The sequence below is a fragment of the Perna viridis genome, chromosome 14 (genome assembly GCF_037379345.1).
Source record: "Perna viridis isolate PV_CMFRI_1.1 ecotype Kerala chromosome 14, ASM3737934v1, whole genome shotgun sequence".
NCBI lineage: Eukaryota > Metazoa > Mollusca > Bivalvia > Mytilida > Mytilidae > Perna > Perna viridis.
The window spans coordinates 6,947,406-6,956,844 of NC_142458.1; the positions used below are offsets into that span (position 1 = coordinate 6,947,406).

The following is a 9,439-nucleotide window of genomic DNA, read 5'->3' on the forward strand; positions in this document are numbered from 1 at the left end:
ACCGCAATTTTTAAAATGGTTGCCATTTCCCGGTTAATTGTTACATATGGAGAAATTGCGATCACCAAAAATGAATATTCATGGGCTAGTTAACAATGTAACAGGTCGCCCGATACCCGACATTTCAAATACCATTATGTTTCATATATCAATAATTTACGGAATATTTGGGTTGTTTTCGTCATCGTTTTGTGGTTTAGTGATACTGTCCTAGTAATGTGGCCCGGGAAATTTAAAAAAAAACAAACAAATAATTTTGCCATTTTTAATGTTAAAATCATGTTTGTAAGTGCATTTTGATATGGAATCAAGCTACTTTTCAAATGTCATGGAAACTAAGAGAGATGAGTAAAAAGAGAAAAGAAAAGTACTTTGAAGATTAATTTCAACACCTGAATTCGTGCAAAACAAAAAGATTTGACTGCACATTTCGTCTTTGAAAATCATTAAAACACGAAAGTCGCCACTTTTCTATAACATTTCTGTATAAAAAAGTTTGTGCTCCTGCTTCGAGATTTCATTTTCTGTGGGGACAATTTATCGTTTACGCACAATGTTTGTTGTGTTACCAAAACATTCAGGAACATGGTCCTGACACAGTTTTCACTTGGATAGCATAAAACAGGGGCGGATTCAGGATTTGAGTTCAGGGGGTGTTAATTGACTTGAATGCCGTGCAAAGCAAGGCAAAAAATATTATGGGGGAAACTGTGGTGAAATTTTTTTTTTTACCGATTTAGGGGGGGGCGTTAGCCCGGTACGCCAGTCCTTGGATTCGCGCCTGTAAACAACATTTAATGTGCTGAGTAAAAGCAAAAATTAATAAATATGATATGCATAATATTGACGCGATTTTGAATCAACGAAATAGTATTCGGACAAGATGGTTCGTTTTGCGGTTCTAATACTTTTTGTTGTCTTACTTGGTAAGTCTTTCATTTTATTATAGAGAAAGGTTTTTTTCTAAAACAGAATGTCTACTTGAAAAAGAATCCAACACCAAGTGACCGAATTCATCATCTATCGCTGTCTTTTATTTTGCGAGCAAACAGTTTATAGAAGTCATAATCTAGTTCTATAGTGTCTAAGAGAACAAATTACCTGATTACACAAAGCGCTTTTTTTTGCCATGTATAATTCTAGTTTTGAGTAGTTGATTTTTCAAGTATCTACAAATTCCGTCTTAGAATTTAGATACTTTGCAAAACTGTGATATCAAACTGCTTGAAAAAAAATAACGTTTCATCATCGGCTTCATATAAAATTTGATGTAAAAATAGTCGATGCGAAGGTGACCGAGATCAAAATAATTTCAAAAGGAGAACAAACATTTGCTCTACAAAACTGAATTTTTCTTACTTCTAAGAATAATAGCAAAACTCTCAGTCTAGTTTAATGTGTGGATTGTATTTAGAAGATCGTTTACAATACGCAGGACGAAGTTTTAAAAGGAGAAAAAGAAAAAGAAAAAATATCTAACGCAATATATGGAAAACATTTATAAAATATACATCGTCCTTGACCTTTTAAATTGTACTTTTTATTTGTGTGTGTGTCTTTTTTCTTTTGTTTCTCAGCGTTTTTGTATACCTGTCTCGTTTGTGTTTTGCTGTTTTTATATCTTTTATCATTAAGCCTCCAGCATTTATTCTGTAGGGCAAAGCTTTGCAATAAACTGTTTTGGTCAGACTTGTACAGGAACAAACCAGGTAAATTTATGACCACTGTTACATATATAAATGTTTTATGCTATAGCAACGAATGAAAATGTTTTATAATTCTTGAATCACCTTCGCAGTCTTGTCATACCGGTACACCTGGTCCATGCTCCAGTGTTTAGTCGAGGACGGATTGCTTATTTACTTTTGTGTTTTAACACGTTTTATTTCTAAATAGGCCCTTTTTCTCTTTCCATTTTTGTTTGCTGGCATTATTTCTTTATTTTGTCAAGTATCAAATTAAAACACATACATGATCTTCTTTTTCTTCGGTTTGTATGTTCCTCTGCTTCGGAGCACCCGTGTTACACGGCGTAAACAAACAAACAAAGGGAATTCCTATGACGAAACACCATGCTCACCTACAGAAAACACAAAGAACAAATCGTACTTAATATTGAATTCTATTTGTCGGACATGGTCAACATTGAATGTTTATAGTTCATTTTACAGTAAAATCTGTCAACCGAATTCGCTTGGTTGGTTTAGGCAGGTATTCGATTTACCAAGGTTCACGCTATATTCAAATTAATATCTAGTAAATTAAAAAGTGTCCGGTTTAAATATGTTTTTGGATTATTCGGGGTTCGATTTAGACAGATTTCTCCGTACGAAGTAAAAGTGTTGTGTTTATATATCTTTTTTTAATCAGATTACATACCTTTTTCTTTATAGTTTTGTCAGGTTTTCTTGATATATGGAAATGCTTCATGCTACACGCATCACGGACATGGGGTGAGTTGACGACATACGTGAACGGGCTGAAACTGTGAAAATTGGCACTGACCTACCTACCCTATTCGTGTCAGGTGATACATAAGGTTGAAAATGTTTAACCATCTGATTCGGTCCGCAGCTTTCTTTTAAATTTCATTATTTTATTTATTTTTTTTTATCTATAACGTATTTACTACAAGTCACTACGAACTATACGTATATCGTAATAAAAAACTAAGATTTTCCAACTACGAGGTTTCGGTAAGTTTTGTTTTGTTAAAAAGTATGGCATATCTGCTGCAGCTTGTTTCCGTTAATGATAAATCGTTATTTTACAGCATCACGAGGATCATCAAATGTGTATAGGAGCACATCATCCCGATGACCATTGTTTCTGCCGTGACCAGGCATGCGTGGATCAAATAGGTTAGTACGCCATAGTCATATTGTCCTTTGATCTTTAAACCCCTTGTATCATATGATCTTTACCACACATCATTGAAAACACGTGAAAGAAAAATGATATATGCACTAATGTAAAAAAAAACTTCTTGCTGAATACTTTTTTTCAGTACTTTATCAGTCTTGTAAAACTAGAGTGATAATGACATCTATATTATAAGTTCTAGTTTGTTGAAGCCCGCTACAGCCAGCCTTTTCTAGGTGATTTATTTATTTCCACCGACAATGCTAACCAAGACATATCATTTTGATTTTACATGAACAATCGGATTACAATATGTTAAATGAAAATATGTTTCCTTCACTTTCGGCTAAATAATACATTGCTTCCATACAAATCTACTAACTACTGTATGATATTCAGATTATACTCGTTGTATTTGTTAAAATTTGTAATACTTTAAAATTACAGCTCGTGAAATGGCGTCTACAACAGTAGCAGGATAGGCTTGTAAGTACAGTACACTTTTATTTTCGTGGTCGTTAATTTTTGCGGATTATGTCAAGTGGTTATATGTGTGCTTATCTATTTTTGCATTTTGAAAAATGTAACATAGTGTCATAAAACTATTTCGTGGGTACTATTTTCCGTGCTTTTCAGTCCGCCATGAAGATAGCGAAAATGAGTACATCGCGAAAATTAATTAGTTTACAGTATACTGGCTTAACTAAGCAAAAATTGTATTATTCATGGTAATAAAAGGTGAAGTCGAAATGTTTTATGTAGCTACTGCGGTCTAAAGAAGAAAAAAAGTAATATGTAATACGATATGACTTTTGTTTTACAAAACATGTTACATACATTTGTTTTATAGATTACTTTTAAAAAAAAAGATCAATTTCGATCAAAATTTAAAAAAAAAACGTGTGCAATACTCTTTTTGACATTTTAAAAAAACACCACTGAACAAAAACAATAGAGTTTGAGAAAAAAAAAGGATACCTATTAAAGTTTAGAAATCTTAAACTCTGTGTTAATTTTCGTTGAAAGAAAGCGTGATAAAACAACTTTTTCATAGCCTTTCAAAAACATCAGACTAGTACTTAAATTGATATAAAGACTTCGGACACATAAAATAGTGTTTGGTTAAGACAAAATTCCGGATTATTCCTGATTCGGTTTAGAAATTGTTGTTGTTTACCTGATTTATATTTTTCTTATATGAATGATTTCAAGTTATCAGTAAGCGAAAGGTAGAGTCATTAACATGGTATAGGTTGGTTACAATTTTAAAATTGTAATTCGCATCTATCATCGTCTCCATTATGAATACCAGTGACACTTCCATGGGCAAAAATAGGATAATGCCACTGGGCATTACTATTTCGGTTTTTAATCCAATCGAATTCAATTTGAGGTTTCCATAAGTGTAATATGGTTTTCGTCCTTGGCGTATCGACAATATTTTATGCATTTATTTTAGAATAAGCTTGTTTAAGACCTGTTATTAATTTTATTTTCAGATTATACACTATACGACACACAACGGCGATGTAACAACAGTAAAATAAAATGTTTGGAACATTTTGTTAATCATATTTGTTCTTATTCAGTTTCTGATTAACTAGCATGAATTGTTCATTACAGTGTTAAGTGAATTACTATGAAAGTTTTTTTTTTTATTCATGGGTACTAATTTTCCTAGTTTAAGGAAGTAACTTCAATTCGTGGATTATTGAATTTGTGGAATTGAAAGCTTTATCATACAAATGAATTGGAAATACCCTTTACGTTACGAGCCAAATTGCGCGGTTTGTCAATCCAACGAAAACCACGAAATTTGGTACTCTACTAAAAAATGATACGTTCACTAGTATAATGTAAAAGAAGAAAATACTAGTCTTATCAATAGATAGGTAGTAGGCGACACCATTGTCAAATAGTCTCGGTTTTGACCAAGTAGTGACCAGAAATAAGGAAGATATAAAAATAATTCAACATGCTCTGCAAGCAAATGCCGATATAAAAAAAGAACCAATGACATTTACTAAAAACTGGGTAACGACTATAATTCTTGAACATGAGTTTCCGAATGTGAGAAAACCTCTCAGGTCGTCTTCTCTTTAGGTAGTACTATACGTTTCGTCAGTTCTGAAAAAAAATTGTCTCATTTTGTTGAAATAAACTGTTTTGATGCAGTCCGCATGTTTAAGTGTTTTCTCATAAAAAAAGTACATATTCCAAAACTAACAAGTACCATGTTTTATAAAATATCAGACACTTAGACACTAGCTTATGATAAAAGCATGCATGGAGGAGGTGGAAAAAGGGGTAAAAAATGATAACACTGTTTTCATTCTCTCACAAGTTTAGTTTCTAAAGTTCGTGCGAAATAAGGTATTTTGAAAATCAGCCAGCTGACGCGGAGGAGAGAACCTAATACGACAAGGGACTGGAACGTTCCGGATAACATTCTTCATTTAAATTACACCTGTTTATCATTACATATATTACATCTGTCTATGCATAAAAGCTTAACTACACTTAAACAATATATCCACCTAATTGCAACTTTTAATTTTAAGTTTTACAAAATTTGACCGGGTCAACACGAATCAGGAAACGCTCATCTTTCCGGCTCAACTGAGATCCTTTCTTGTTTTGGTTGGGTTCATGCTGTTTGGTTTTTATTGTGTATATTTTTTTGGTTTCACTATGTTTGTTTACTAAGAATTTCTCCTGGTCTTATCTTTACAGAATATAAATACTTTAAAAGTACTTATATCCATGGGTATCAATTGTCTTGGTTTAGGAATAAATGCGTGGATTCTGTAATTCGTGGTTTTGATGAACCTGTCAACTGTTTATGTTATTGCTTTTCAACATTTTTGCTAATTTATGTTATTATTTAAAAAAAAATCTTCACTGAAACTAATATCCTGCAGAAAGTTGATACTTGGATGTTTGATTGGTCGAAAAATAGTATTATAGAAACAAAATGAAGATGAAAGCTACTTTTCACGGTAAAGATGGTATCCTGAGTGGTGTTGATTATCAAATTTGGTTTTTGGACCGCAATTTTTAAAATGGTTGCCATTTCCCGGTTAATTGTTACATATGGAGAAATTGCGATCACCAAAAATGAATATTCATGGGCTAGTTAACAATGTAACAGGTCGCCCGATACCCGACATTTCAAATACCATTATGTTTCATATATCAATAATTTACGGAATATTTGGGTTGTTTTCGTCATCGTTTTGTGGTTTAGTGATACTGTCCTAGTAATGTGGCCCGGGAAATTTAAAAAAAAACAAACAAATAATTTTGCCATTTTTAATGTTAAAATCATGTTTGTAAGTGCATTTTGATATGGAATCAAGCTACTTTTCAAATGTCATGGAAACTAAGAGAGATGAGTAAAAAGAGAAAAGAAAAGTACTTTGAAGATTAATTTCAACACCTGAATTCGTGCAAAACAAAAAGATTTGACTGCACATTTCGTCTTTGAAAATCATTAAAACACGAAAGTCGCCACTTTTCTATAACATTTCTGTATAAAAAAGTTTGTGCTCCTGCTTCGAGATTTCATTTTCTGTGGGGACAATTTATCGTTTGCGCACAATGTTTGTTGTGTTACCAAAACATTCAGGAACATGGTCCTGACACAGTTTTCACTTGGATAGCATAAAACAGGGGCGGATTCAGGATTTGAGTTCAGGGGGTGTTAATTGACTTGAATGCCGTGCAAAGCAAGGCAAAAAATATTATGGGGGAAACTGTGGTGAAATTTTTTTTTTTACCGATTTAGGGGGGGGGGCGTTAGCCCGGTACGCCAGTCCTTGGATTCGCGCCTGTAAACAACATTTAATGTGCTGAGTAAAAGCAAAAATTAATAAATATGATATGCATAATATTGACGCGATTTTGAATCAACGAAATAGTAATCAGGGCACCAAGGTTCTAGGATAATCAAAAGAATGTAATCCAGGGACAAGGACCAGACATGGAAAACATACATACACAACAAAGAACATAAGATAACTAAAATAATACATACAAAGTAACAAAAGCAAATGAGCAAATCGGACTGAAAACTGGGAGCATGGACTAGGTGCATCGTTAGGGTAAGCGGCCTCTGCTTTTCTAGAAACACCCGCCGAATTGCTCATAAAAAGTCAAGTTTCTGCGTAGTTTCGGCAAGCTCTGGCATAACGTATGAGTTGTGATATGAACACTCCATAAGCAGGTTCTGAGGGGATGTTGCCACAAATGAAAGGTAAGCTGACAATTCTGAAAAAGTCATTACGTTTGTCGTAAAATTTGGTCAATAGTTTTCCCTTACCATCGATTTCTAAGTGTAGGTCAAGATATGAGGTTGACTTCACAGTGTCTGTAGTATCCTCTATCTCAACTTCTTTGGGGTAGATGCGATATATAAAATCCCCGAAACTAGGATTGTTTAAAGACAATACGTCATCTATATAGCGGAAACTGAGATTAAAGGATCTAGCTAAACGATATTCTTTCTTTCGGATCAGATCAGCTATAAAGTCAGCCTCTGTGAAAATATGCAAATAAGCTTCATTGTTGTAATTTCTCCACATGGATTTCATTGATATTTATTTCAGTTAGTTTACATGGTATCCTGAGTTAGTGATGACGAAAAATTGTTCTGGGCGGCCATTTTTAAATTAAGGCTAAAAACCACTAATTCCACTTCCCATAGGCTTCTATGCTAATTTCACAATATTCAATGGCTTCTCTGGACTTTACCTTAACTTTAACCTGCAGAGGACTATATATCAGCATGATTCTACATATGTCAGCTCACAATCCTCAGAATGGCATGTGGGGTTAGCAGACTTGCAGTGCAGTACTGGTCACCGGAAGTGAAGGGTCTATAAATAGCATGGGAAATCCCAGTGTTTTCACAAGATAGGGGTATATTTAAAAATCATTATGGAGATTAGGCTTCACATCACAAGAAGCAAAATGCACCTATAAAATGTACAGAAATGTTTTTCCTTTCAGAAACTGTTTAAATTTTTTAAATAAGATGAGAACTTTTTTCACAGCACTATGAGGAACAGGGGTAATTTCTGCGTAGGACTATTTTTGCGTACATTCCAAATGATTATTGGTTGAATTGGTGGTCTGTAACCTAAAATGGCTACCATTTTCGGTCCAATTATTACTCTTGCTCGGATTTCAACGATATTTGTTTTTAATAGTAAACATATGGTATCCTGATTCGGATGGTGAGTGATGAGAATGTTGGTATAACCATGATTAAACTTCATAATATGTGTTTAACTTACCTGGCCAAAGGTCGTGTGAGCTATTGCCATCACTTGTTAACATTCAGTACTTCAGGTATTTTTTTTACAGTTTTCAGGCAAAATCTTGAAAACTATGAGAGATAGAAAGAAACTTTCAATTCCTGAAATGATCCTTATGATAAGTCCTACCAAAGCCTTCTTTAAGTCAAAATCGCCGGGGATCTCCTTGTTATAGTTATTGCCCTTGAAAGGCAAAAAATGAAGAGGTGAGCGATTCAGCGATTTTTATTTGGCCTAACAGAAAATGAACAAAAACACATAGGGTAGCTAAGGTGTTTGGAAGCACACAATTATTTGTATTTGTTTGTGGTTCAATTCTTCATGTCAATAAGAAAAATAACATTGGTAACATTACTGGAAACATGGGTTTAAAAAATTATATATTTCATATATTTGCATGTAGATCTTTAATAACTTAAAAAGTCAGTTTAATACAAGTACATAATATATTGTATCATAACCATCAATTGTACAAGTATAATTAGCAAGTTATGGTCCTATTTATGGTCCTATTTATGGCCCTATTTCTATTCATATACCGTAATAGGAACAAATCATTTCATTATTTTAAATTTCACCAGTTGCTGGGTTTTATATGTAAACCAGAAATATTTTTCAATTCCCTATTTTGATTATATATGTATAAAGTATGTAAACAGGGGAGGGGCACTTTTTATATATAAGGTGAAGGATAGTATGTGCCATTGGAATAGGTACCATTTTCCAGCTTGCAAATATGTGAATAGGTGGCAAAATAAAGACATAATTATATGATAAGTCAATAAAGTTTCGATTACAAATTATATGGATAGTCCAGACATTTAACACAGCTGATAATCTATTATTTGTCTAACGAATGTCCCAGTTGGAGGTTAAACTGTAGCAAAAGGTTGAAGATTGGTGTCATTCTACATGTGTAAAAGCCCATTTATGGGATTATGTCTCTTTTTTCTTATTAACTATATGAATATTGTTAATGAATAGGGTGGGGTTACAGAATACCAGCAGCACCCCTATCAATAAGTATTGGAGTGCACCTTCCCCGGCAACAATATTTGTTGGCATTGATTTTTTTCTTTTTAAATGGCAAAATGTTTAAGCTAGATTATTTTTTGGATTAATATCAGAACAAGAAAATTTAAAAAGACCGCCCCCCTCTCCCCGGTCAGTTGGTAAGTTAGTGCCTTAATCCACTTCAATCTTATTAACTACTCCAATAAGCATATAATGAATTTTATGATGAATATAATTTGTGTGGA

The 9,439-nt window shown here is 33.4% G+C and overlaps 1 long non-coding RNA gene across 1 annotated transcript; it reads left to right on the forward strand.

Annotated features, from left to right (window-relative positions):
- Nucleotides 1–876: 876 nt before the first annotated feature.
- LOC148597969 (uncharacterized) lies at nucleotides 877–4,431 on the forward strand. Its single transcript, XR_015918361.1, has 6 exons — nucleotides 877–926; nucleotides 1,657–1,709; nucleotides 2,394–2,453; nucleotides 2,774–2,861; nucleotides 3,310–3,348; nucleotides 4,362–4,431. It is a non-coding gene; the product is annotated as an uncharacterized LOC148597969 (long non-coding RNA).
- Nucleotides 4,432–9,439: the final 5,008 nt, after the last annotated feature.